The 9,595-nt window shown below is 36.8% G+C and overlaps 1 long non-coding RNA gene across 1 annotated transcript; it reads left to right on the top strand.

The window, feature by feature from the left end:
* The first annotated feature begins 225 nt into the window (after nt 1–225).
* On the top strand, nt 226–454 carry LOC137124538 (uncharacterized). Its single transcript, XR_010913984.1, has 2 exons — nt 226–273; nt 387–454. It is a non-coding gene; the product is annotated as an uncharacterized lncRNA (long non-coding RNA).
* Nucleotides 455–9,595: the final 9,141 nt, after the last annotated feature.

Consider the following 9,595-nt stretch of genomic DNA (forward strand, 5'->3'; position numbering starts at 1 on the left):
TTCATTTAGTTTTTTCTTTTCTGTTTCAGGAAAGATTCTTTACATTTTCCGCTATGAAACTGCTGGTCCTGGTTCTGTGCTTCTTGGCACTAAGCTATGCCTTACCTGTACGTACTCATAATAATCTGTTTGTGAACTATTGTATTGCATAAGGCATTGATGTTTTTATATTTTAGTTTAGATATAAAGTGAATCATGTCAGTTTAAAAGTCTTCACTCTAATAGGTCCCTGAGGAGGAGAAGGATCGAGTGAAACGCTCAAGTAGTGAGGAAGTCAGTATATTTTTTACGAGATTCACATACTCACAAAATATTTTCTCTCTTTTTATTAAATAAAATTACATTTTCTTTATGTTGCCCTAAAATAAATATTTTCTTTTCTCCAGAGAGGTGGATATTATCCTCAGATGTATCCTCAGCTTCCTCCTCAAATACAATACATCCCATACAACCCCGCCCCCCAACCACCACCCAGTACAGGCCTGGGTACAGCGCTGCAGCTTTTGATCGGAAAACTTGCAGGACTTATTCCTGGACTGGGAAAATGATCCAACAAACTATCAGAAGACGCAAAGTTGCAATTCAACATATGGCATTTTCGTTTCTCAACTGAACAAAGAAATTATTAAACCTAAATAAAGCATCAATGATATCCTCTGTGTTTTGTTTTTTTGACTTTCATATAGTTAGGTTCATAAATATTGGAACAATAATATGCTTTTAAGCATTTGGTCTCTCTACGCCACCAGAGTGAATTTAAAATAAAACATTTTAGATTTAATTCACAGGGGTTTGACTTCTTTTTGAGGGGGTTGTTTTCTTTTTCATCCTAATGAGGATAATGGCCTCCTTTCCTTGCAAAGACACATCCTTAGAACTTATGTTCAGAAGTCCAGTAAACAGCTAACTAAGGCAAACATCAAGAATGTGTCAGTAGGGTTGAAAACACATTTTCACAATGTCAAAGTCAACTCATCATTGCAGCATAAAACTGATATAATGTGTTTCAAAACAGTTTTTACAGATGTAACTTTGACCTTAATGTGGACACCTGAGACAGATCTTATTCATTCGTGTTAGGCACAGTATGATTCATAAAATGAAAAAGAACTAAAAGCAACAGAGATAAAAGACAGAAGAAACTCAAAATGAAGTTACATGTCTTGATTTTGTCATAGAGGCCTTAAATCTCTAAATATGTTACAGCCCTGTCAAATCCTTTAAAGTGCACTACATGGCTGAAATAGTTCCTTCGGATTTCAGAGCCAAACTCCTTCAAATATGAGTCATTCATCTACGGTTATGGTACATGTGATCATCTGTACTGCATGTATGTCAGAGGATGACATGTACTTGTGTAGATGCCTGCACCTTGTCATCATGGTAAATGGTCTGCACTTTTCTACATATCAGCACTCAAAGCTGCTTCTTCTTCGCCCATTCGCACTGCACACAGTGATGGTGGAGCTGCTATGCAGCTGGCCGACACTTACCGGTAGTGACTAATTTCAGGTTCAGATTCTTGCTCAAGGGCAGTTTGACATGGGACAGGAGGTGCCGGGGATCAAACCAACAATAACAAATTATGTATTACTTTTGTTACATTCTACTATCTTATATAAGTATAATGTATCATATTATGTTTATTTTTAAATTTACATAATTTCCTCCTGACCTTGATTGTTTTCCTCACACACAATAAACAGAGAATTCCAATGATCATGAATTTGGTGAATTACCGAGATTTTAACAACAAGCAGTTACAACCTTATGAAGTTCACACGCAGCAACATCCAACAGACACATTAGCATTTGTTTTAAGTCCCAGTTTTGATTTCTAGTGGAGTTAGTGATAACCGCAAACACATTTATTGTTTTTAAGTTGTAGCATCAAAGGAAAGAAAATTAAGGCAGTTAAATAAACATGTAAATAAGCATATTTAAAACTAAATATGAGATGATGCCTTGTTAAATTGTTTCTACAGTTGGTGTTTAAAAACAAGAAAAACTATTATATTGTATAAGGCATCTATGTTTTTGTGATACTTTAGATATAAAGTGAATCCTGTAAATTCACTCTCATATGTCTCTGAGGAGGAGAATGATCGAGTCAAATGCTCAAGCAGTGGGGAGGTCAGTATATTTTTTAGGGATTCACATATTCTTCATATTAAATTACATTTTGGTAAATGGTCGCTTATAAAGCGCTTTTATCCAAAGCGCTTAACAATATTGATTCCCATTCACCCACTCACACACACACACACCGATGGCAGTGGCTGACATGCAAGGTGCTCACCTGACCCACCAGGAGAAACTTGGGGTTCAGTGTCTTGCCCAAGGACACTTCAACGTGTAACCAATGACCCTGTGGTCCGTGAAGAACTGCCTTACCAACTGAGCTACAGACAACAATATGTGTTAAAACAAACATTTCTTAAAGCAATAAAAATAATAATCATAAAAACTAAGAAACAAGAACAACTTCACAGGTTTACCCAAATTATCAATAAATAAAACAAAGTGAATATCGAGGTTTGCTACAACTTATGTCCCTGTGGTATATCAGTTTGTAGGAGTGGAGGACAGGCCACCGAATAGTAAGTAGGACCTTGTCCTTACGTATGGAATTGAAGCGGATAATTTAACCATATTTACTCACAACTCTCTTCTGTCTGACCATTTTTTAATAACATTTGAATTTACAATAACGAACTATTTAGCAGTTAGGGAAAAATTCCACTATAGCAGATGCTTAAGTGAAAAAGCTGTCAACAAATATAAAGAAATTATTTCTTCATCATTTGCTTCACCATATGTTAATACAATGGAAAGTAGTCTCCTTAATGTTACTCCTGAACAAATAGATTATCTTGTTGAAAGTTCTGCAGCCTCACTACGTACAATACTCGATAGTGTTGCCCCTTTGAAAAAGAAGGCAGTAAACCAGAAGAGGCGATCTCCATGGTATAGTTCACAATCATGCAACTTAAAACAGGCAACACGAAAGTTGGAAAGGAAGTGGCGTTCCAGAAAGTTAGAAGAATCTCATTTAGCCTGGAAAAATAGTTTACAGGTGTACAAGCTCTCAGTGATGCCTGAACAGCATATTATTCATCATTAATAGAAGAAAACAAGAACAAACCCCGGTTTCTGTTCAGCACTGTAGCCAGGCTGACTAAGAGCCATAGTTCTGTTGAGCCTACTATTCCCTTAACTTTGAGCAGCAATGATTTTATGACCTTCTTATTACCTCATCCAAACCAACAACCTGTCTGCTAGACCCTATTCCAACTAAGCTGCTCAAGGAAGCTTTACCCTTAATAGATACGTTCATATTAGATATCATCAATCTATCTTTAGAAACAGGCTATGTACCACAGGCCTATAAGGTAGCTGTAATTAAACCACTACTTAAAAAACCCTGTCTTGACCCAGGTGTTTTAGCCAATTACAGACCAATATCTAATCTCCCCTTTATTTCTAAAATAATTGAAAAAGTAGTTGCAAAACAATTATGTGATCACCTTCATAGGAATAATTTGTATGAAGACTTTCAGTCAGGATTTAGAGTTCATCATAGTACAGAAACAGCACTGGTAAAAGTCACCAACAATCTTCTCATGGCCTCAGATAATGGACTCATCTCTATACTTGTTCTGTTAGATCTTAGTGCTGCATTTGATACCATCGATCATAACATTTTATTACAGAGACTGGAACATGAAATTGGGATTAAAGGAACTGCACTAGGTTGGTTTAAATCTTATCTGTCTGATAGATTTGTTCATGTTAATGATGAATACTCCATGCACACAAAGGTTAGCTATGGAGTTCCACAAGGCTCTGTGTTAGGACCAATACTTTTTACCCTATATATTTCTCTTTTAGGCAACATAATTAGAAAACACTCCATAAATTTCCACTGTTATGCTGATGATACCCAGCTATATTTATCTATGGAACCAGATGAAAATAATCAGTTAATAAAGCTTCAAGCATGCCTACAAGACATAAAGGCCTGGATGTCCCACAATTTACTATTTACTTTTAAACTCGGACAAAACTGAAGTCATAGTATTTGGGCCCAAAACTCTCAGAGATATGATGTCCAACCATATTGTTACTCTAGATGGCATAAGTCTGGCCTCCAGTACTATTGGTAGAGGTAGAGCCTTTAGCTATCAAGCTCCTCTCTTGTGGAACCAGCTCCCAGTTCAGATTCGGGAAGCAGACACCCTGTCTACTTTTAAGTCTAGGCTTAAAACCTTCCTCCTTAAAAAAGCATATAGTTAGTTATAGTTATGCTGCCATAGGCTTAGACTGCTGGGGGACCCACCCCCCGATGGACTGAGCTCCTTTACTCCTCTTGACCATCTCTCCTCTCCTCTCACCCCGCAATTGTCACCACTGTACGTCATTAACTCTGTGTGTTCTCTCCCGTAGTTGTCTTTGTCCTTCTCTGTCCCCCTCTCTCTGTCCCTTTCTGCAGGTGTCCCCCGGCTTTGAAGCTGTGTGTCCAGCGTGCAGCTACTGGTCCTACCAATCTACCTGATTTTTTTGTTGTTGCTTTTTGTTGCTCTGTTCTTTTCTCTCTCCCCTTTCCACTCACCCCAACCGGTCAACGCAGATGGCCATCCACCCTGAATCTGGTTCTGCTGGAGGTTTCTTCCGTTAAAGGGAGTTTTTCCTCTCCACTGTTGCCTATGGCTTGCTCCAGGAGGAATTGTTGGGTTCTCTTTATACATCTTTATAATCTTGACTTTATTTTGTAAAGTGCCCTGAGATGACTTTGTTGTGAATTGGCGCTATATAAATAAAGTTGAATTGAATTGAATTGAATTAAGTTATTAGTGATATAGGTAGAAAGCACAGGCCTTTAAATTGAGACACACAAGTTAATTTGAACTTCAATAAATTGATTGAGATGAAGAAATTACCATTGCATGCTTCTACTTTAATGCCCTACTTTCATGATATATTATCACTGTAGCATGAACTTTTTCCATTTTCCATAAACTTCACCCGAAAGTCGAACATCCCTAATTGTTTCTGAGTAGTGTATATAGACACAACTACAGTATAGACAACTATAGGCATAACTGATCAATTATAAATAAAAAGGCACCTGTGGCTCAGGAAGTAGAGGAGTCATCCACAAATCCAAGGGTCCTCCTATCACATGTCGAAATGTCTTGAGCAAGACACTGAACCCTAACTTAACCCCCTAAAGCTGATAACACATTTTATTTATTGAGTTTTTCTGGGGGGCTTGGGGGATAGTTGGGTGTGAATCACATGTGAGGATTGAGTGAACTTTTTCAAAATGTATTGTGACACATTTTGAATTTTATTGGAACAAATTGGAATTCAAATACTTTTAATTCTTGTAGTTTGAGTTACATACTTTGGGTGGTGTTGAGGTATTTATTGAACCACTTTGGGTGGTTTCCAAAACACTTCACAGCCAACATTTAGAAGCGCTCTGCTCAGATGAGACCAAAATTGAAGTTTTCCACCTAAATGCAAAACACTATATGTGGCTGAAACCTAACCCTGGACATCACCCTAAACACACCATCCCCACCGTGAGACATGGTGGTGGCAGCATCAGGTTGTGGGGATACTTTTCTTCAGCAGGCACAGGGAAGCTGGTCAAAGTTGATATAAAAATGTCGCAATCTTTGAAGAAAACAATTTAGAGTCTGCAAAAGACTGTAGTGGAGGTCCACCTTCCAACAGGACAATGACCGTAAACTTACAGCCAGAGCTACAAAGGAATGGTTTAGACCAAAGCATATTTATATGTTAGAATGACCCAGTCAAAGTCCAGGCCTAAATCCAATTGACAATCTGTGGCAAGACTTGAAAATTGCTGTTTACAGACGCTCTTCATTCAAACTGATCCAATCCGACTGTTTGATGACAGCTTGGAAGTTGCCAAACCTTTATAAATTATATTTTTTACAGTTATGGTACTTCTAGACACACTGGTTCTTCCATTTCTCTTGATTTTTGCTTCAAAGTCACCTGACATGGATACAAACACTGTTATCACCAGTTAACAGTTGCAGTTACTTATAGTTAAGAGCTTAATCTGTTCAAATGTATTCAACTGCATCAATTAGTTTTTTTACGTTTCTCCAATATTCATAACCACAATTTAATTAGGAAAAGTACTGTGTGTCAACTACAGCCAAAAAAGGAATTTGATTAAAGAAATGAAATTCAATATCTTTATATTAGAAGGCTTTTAAGACTTCCTGTTTTTTCATTATGGCACAGGTATCGGCATATGAAATGAATGAAATATAATGGGATCAGCTATGGGAGGTAATGCTGCTATATCTATTTTATATGCACTCTTTTTGCATATAAAAGAGTGTGAATAAAATAGCATGTACACACATGTGTGGTTGAACTGTGCCATTGATTATATTTAATCAAGAATGTGTGCACATGATTCATGTCTATGGAACACACTTAGTGTTTCTTCACTGTTTCCCAACAGCAATGAGATTAGCTGGTCTATGTCAAATTCAAATTTTGAAAATTACCGATACATTTCAACACGTAATTACCAATTATTCCAAATCACAACTCCTCTGATGGCTGATTGGACGACCAGGGGTGGAATAATTCCTTATAAAGTGCACATGGACATAGAGTAACTTCAGAGCGAATTCACCACTGGCCATCGTGTCAACATCACTCTTGACTTCCAAGGTAAGATTTTCATCACTACTGAGAATCCATAGTTTAAAAAGTGTAGCAAATAATGCCTACAACAAAATCTTCATTTAGTTTTTTCTTTTCTGTTTCAGGAAAGATTCTTTACATTTTCCGCTATGAAACTGCTGGTCCTGGTTCTGTGCTTCTTGGCACTAAGCTATGCCTTACCTGTACGTACTCATAATAATCTGTTTGTGAACTATTGTATTGCATAAGGCATTGATGTTTTTATATTTTAGTTTAGATATAAAGTGATTCATGTCACTTTAAAAGTCTTCACTCTAATAGGTCCCTGAGGAGGAGAATGATCGAGTGAAACGCTCAAGTAGTGAGGAGGTCAGTATGTTTTTTACGAGATTCACATATTCACAAAATATTTTCTCTCTTTTTATTAAATAAAATTACATTTTCTTTATGTTGCCCTAAAATAAATATTTTCTTTTCTCCAGAGAGGTGGATATTATCCTCAGATGTATCCTCAGCTTCCTCCTCAAATACAATACATCCCATACAACCCCGCCCCCCAACCACCACCCAGCACAGGCCTGGGTACAGCGCTGCAGCTTTTGTTCGGAAAACTTGCAGGACTTATTCCTGGACTGGGAAAATGATCCAACAAACTGTCACAAGACGCAAAGCTGCAATTCAACATATGGCATTTTCCTCTCCCAACTGAACAAAGAAATTATTAAACCTAAATAAAGCATCAATGATATCCTCTGTGTTTTGTTTTTTTGACTTTCATATAGTTAGGTTCATAAATATTGGAACAATAATACACTTTTTAACATTTGGTCTCCACCAGAGTGAATTTAAAATAAAACATTTCAGATTTAATTCACAGGGGTTTGACTTCTTTTTGAGGGCGTTGTTTTCTTTTTTCATCCTAATGAGGATAATGGCCTCCTTTCTTTGCAAAGACACCTCCTTAGACCTTATGTTCAGAAGTCCAGTAAACAGCTAACTAAGGCAAACATCAAGAATGTGTCAGTAGGGTCGAAAACACATTTTCACAATGTCAATGTCAACTCATCATTGCAGCATAAAACTGATATAATGTGTTTCAAAACAGTTTTTACAGATGTAACTTTGACTTTAATGTGGACACCTGAGACAGATCTTATTTATTCATGCTAGGCACAGTATGATTCATAAAATGAAAAGTTTAAAATAAAAAGAACTAAAAGCAACAGAGATAAAAGACAGAAGAAACTCAAAATGAAGTTACGTGCCTTGATTTTGTCATAGAGGCCTTAAATCTCTAAATATGTTACAGCCCTGTCAAATCCTTTAAAGTGCACAACATGCCTGAAATAGTTCCTTCGTATTTCAGAGCTCCTTCCAATATGAGTCATTCATCTACGGTTATGGTACATGTGATCATCTGTACTGCATGTCTTTCAGAGGATGACATGTACTTGTGTAGATGCCTGCACCTTGTCATCATGGTAAATGGTCTGCACTTTTCTACATATCAGCACTCAAAGCTGCTTCTTCTTCACCCATTCGCACTGCACACAGTGATGGTGGAGCTGCTATGCAGCTGGCCGACACTTACCGGTAGTGACTAATTTCAGGTTCAGATTCTTGCTCAAGGGCAGTTTGACATGGGACAGGAGGTGCCGGGGATCAAACCAACAATAACAAATTATGTATTACATTTGTTACATTCTACTATCTTATATAAGTATAATGTATCATATTATGTTTATTTTTAAATTTACATAATTTCCTCCTGACCTTGATTGTTTTCCTCACACACAACAAACAGAGAATTCCAGTGATCATGAATTTGGTTAATTACCGAGATTTTAACAACAAGCAGTTAAAACCTTATGAAGTTCAAAAGCAGCAACATCCAACAGACACATTAGCATTTGTTTTAAGTCCCAGATTTCTAATGGAGTTAGTGATAACCGCAAACACATTTATTGTTTTTAAGTTGTAGCATCAAAGGAAAGAAAATTAAGGCAGTTAAATAAACACGTAAATAAGCATATTTAAAACTAAATATGAGATGATGCCTTGTTAAATTGTTTCTAGAGTTGGTGTTTAAAAACAAGAAAAACTATTATATTGTATAAGGCATCTATGTTTTTGTGATACTTTAGATATAAAGTGAATCCTGTAAATTCACTCTCATATGTCTCTGAGGAGGAGAATGATCGAGTCAAATGCTCAAGCAGTGGGGAGGTCAGTATATTTTTTAGGGATTCACATATTCTTCATATTAAATTACATTTTGGTAAATGGTCGCTTATAAAGCGCTTTTATCCAAAGCGCTTAACAATATTGATTCCCATTCACCCACTCACACACACACACACCGATGGCAGTGGCTGACATGCAAGGTGCTCACCTGACCCACCAGGCCCAAGGACACTTCAACGTGTAACCAATGACCCTGTGGTCCGTGAAGAACTGCCTTACCAACTGAGCTACAGACAACAATATGTGTTAAAACAAACATTTCTTAAAGCAATAAAAATAATAATCATAAAAACTAAGAAACAAGAACAACTTCACAGGTTTACCCAAATTATCAATAAATAAAACAAAGTGAATATCGAGGTTTGCTACAACTTATGTCCCTGTGGTATATCAGTTTGTAGGAGTGGAGGACAGGCCACCGAATAGTAAGTAGGACCTTGTCCTTACGTATGGAATTGAAGCGGATAATTTAACCATATTTACTCACAACTCTCTTCTGTCTGACCATTTTTTAATAACATTTGAATTTACAATAACGAACTATTTAGCAGTTAAGGAAAAATTCCACTATAGCAGATGCTTAAGTGAAAAAGCTGTCAACAAATATAAAGAAATTATTTCTTCATCATTTGCTTCACCATATGTTAATACA

The sequence above is a fragment of the Channa argus genome, chromosome 3, assembly GCF_033026475.1.
Source record: "Channa argus isolate prfri chromosome 3, Channa argus male v1.0, whole genome shotgun sequence".
Taxonomy (NCBI): Eukaryota; Metazoa; Chordata; class Actinopteri; order Anabantiformes; family Channidae; genus Channa; species Channa argus.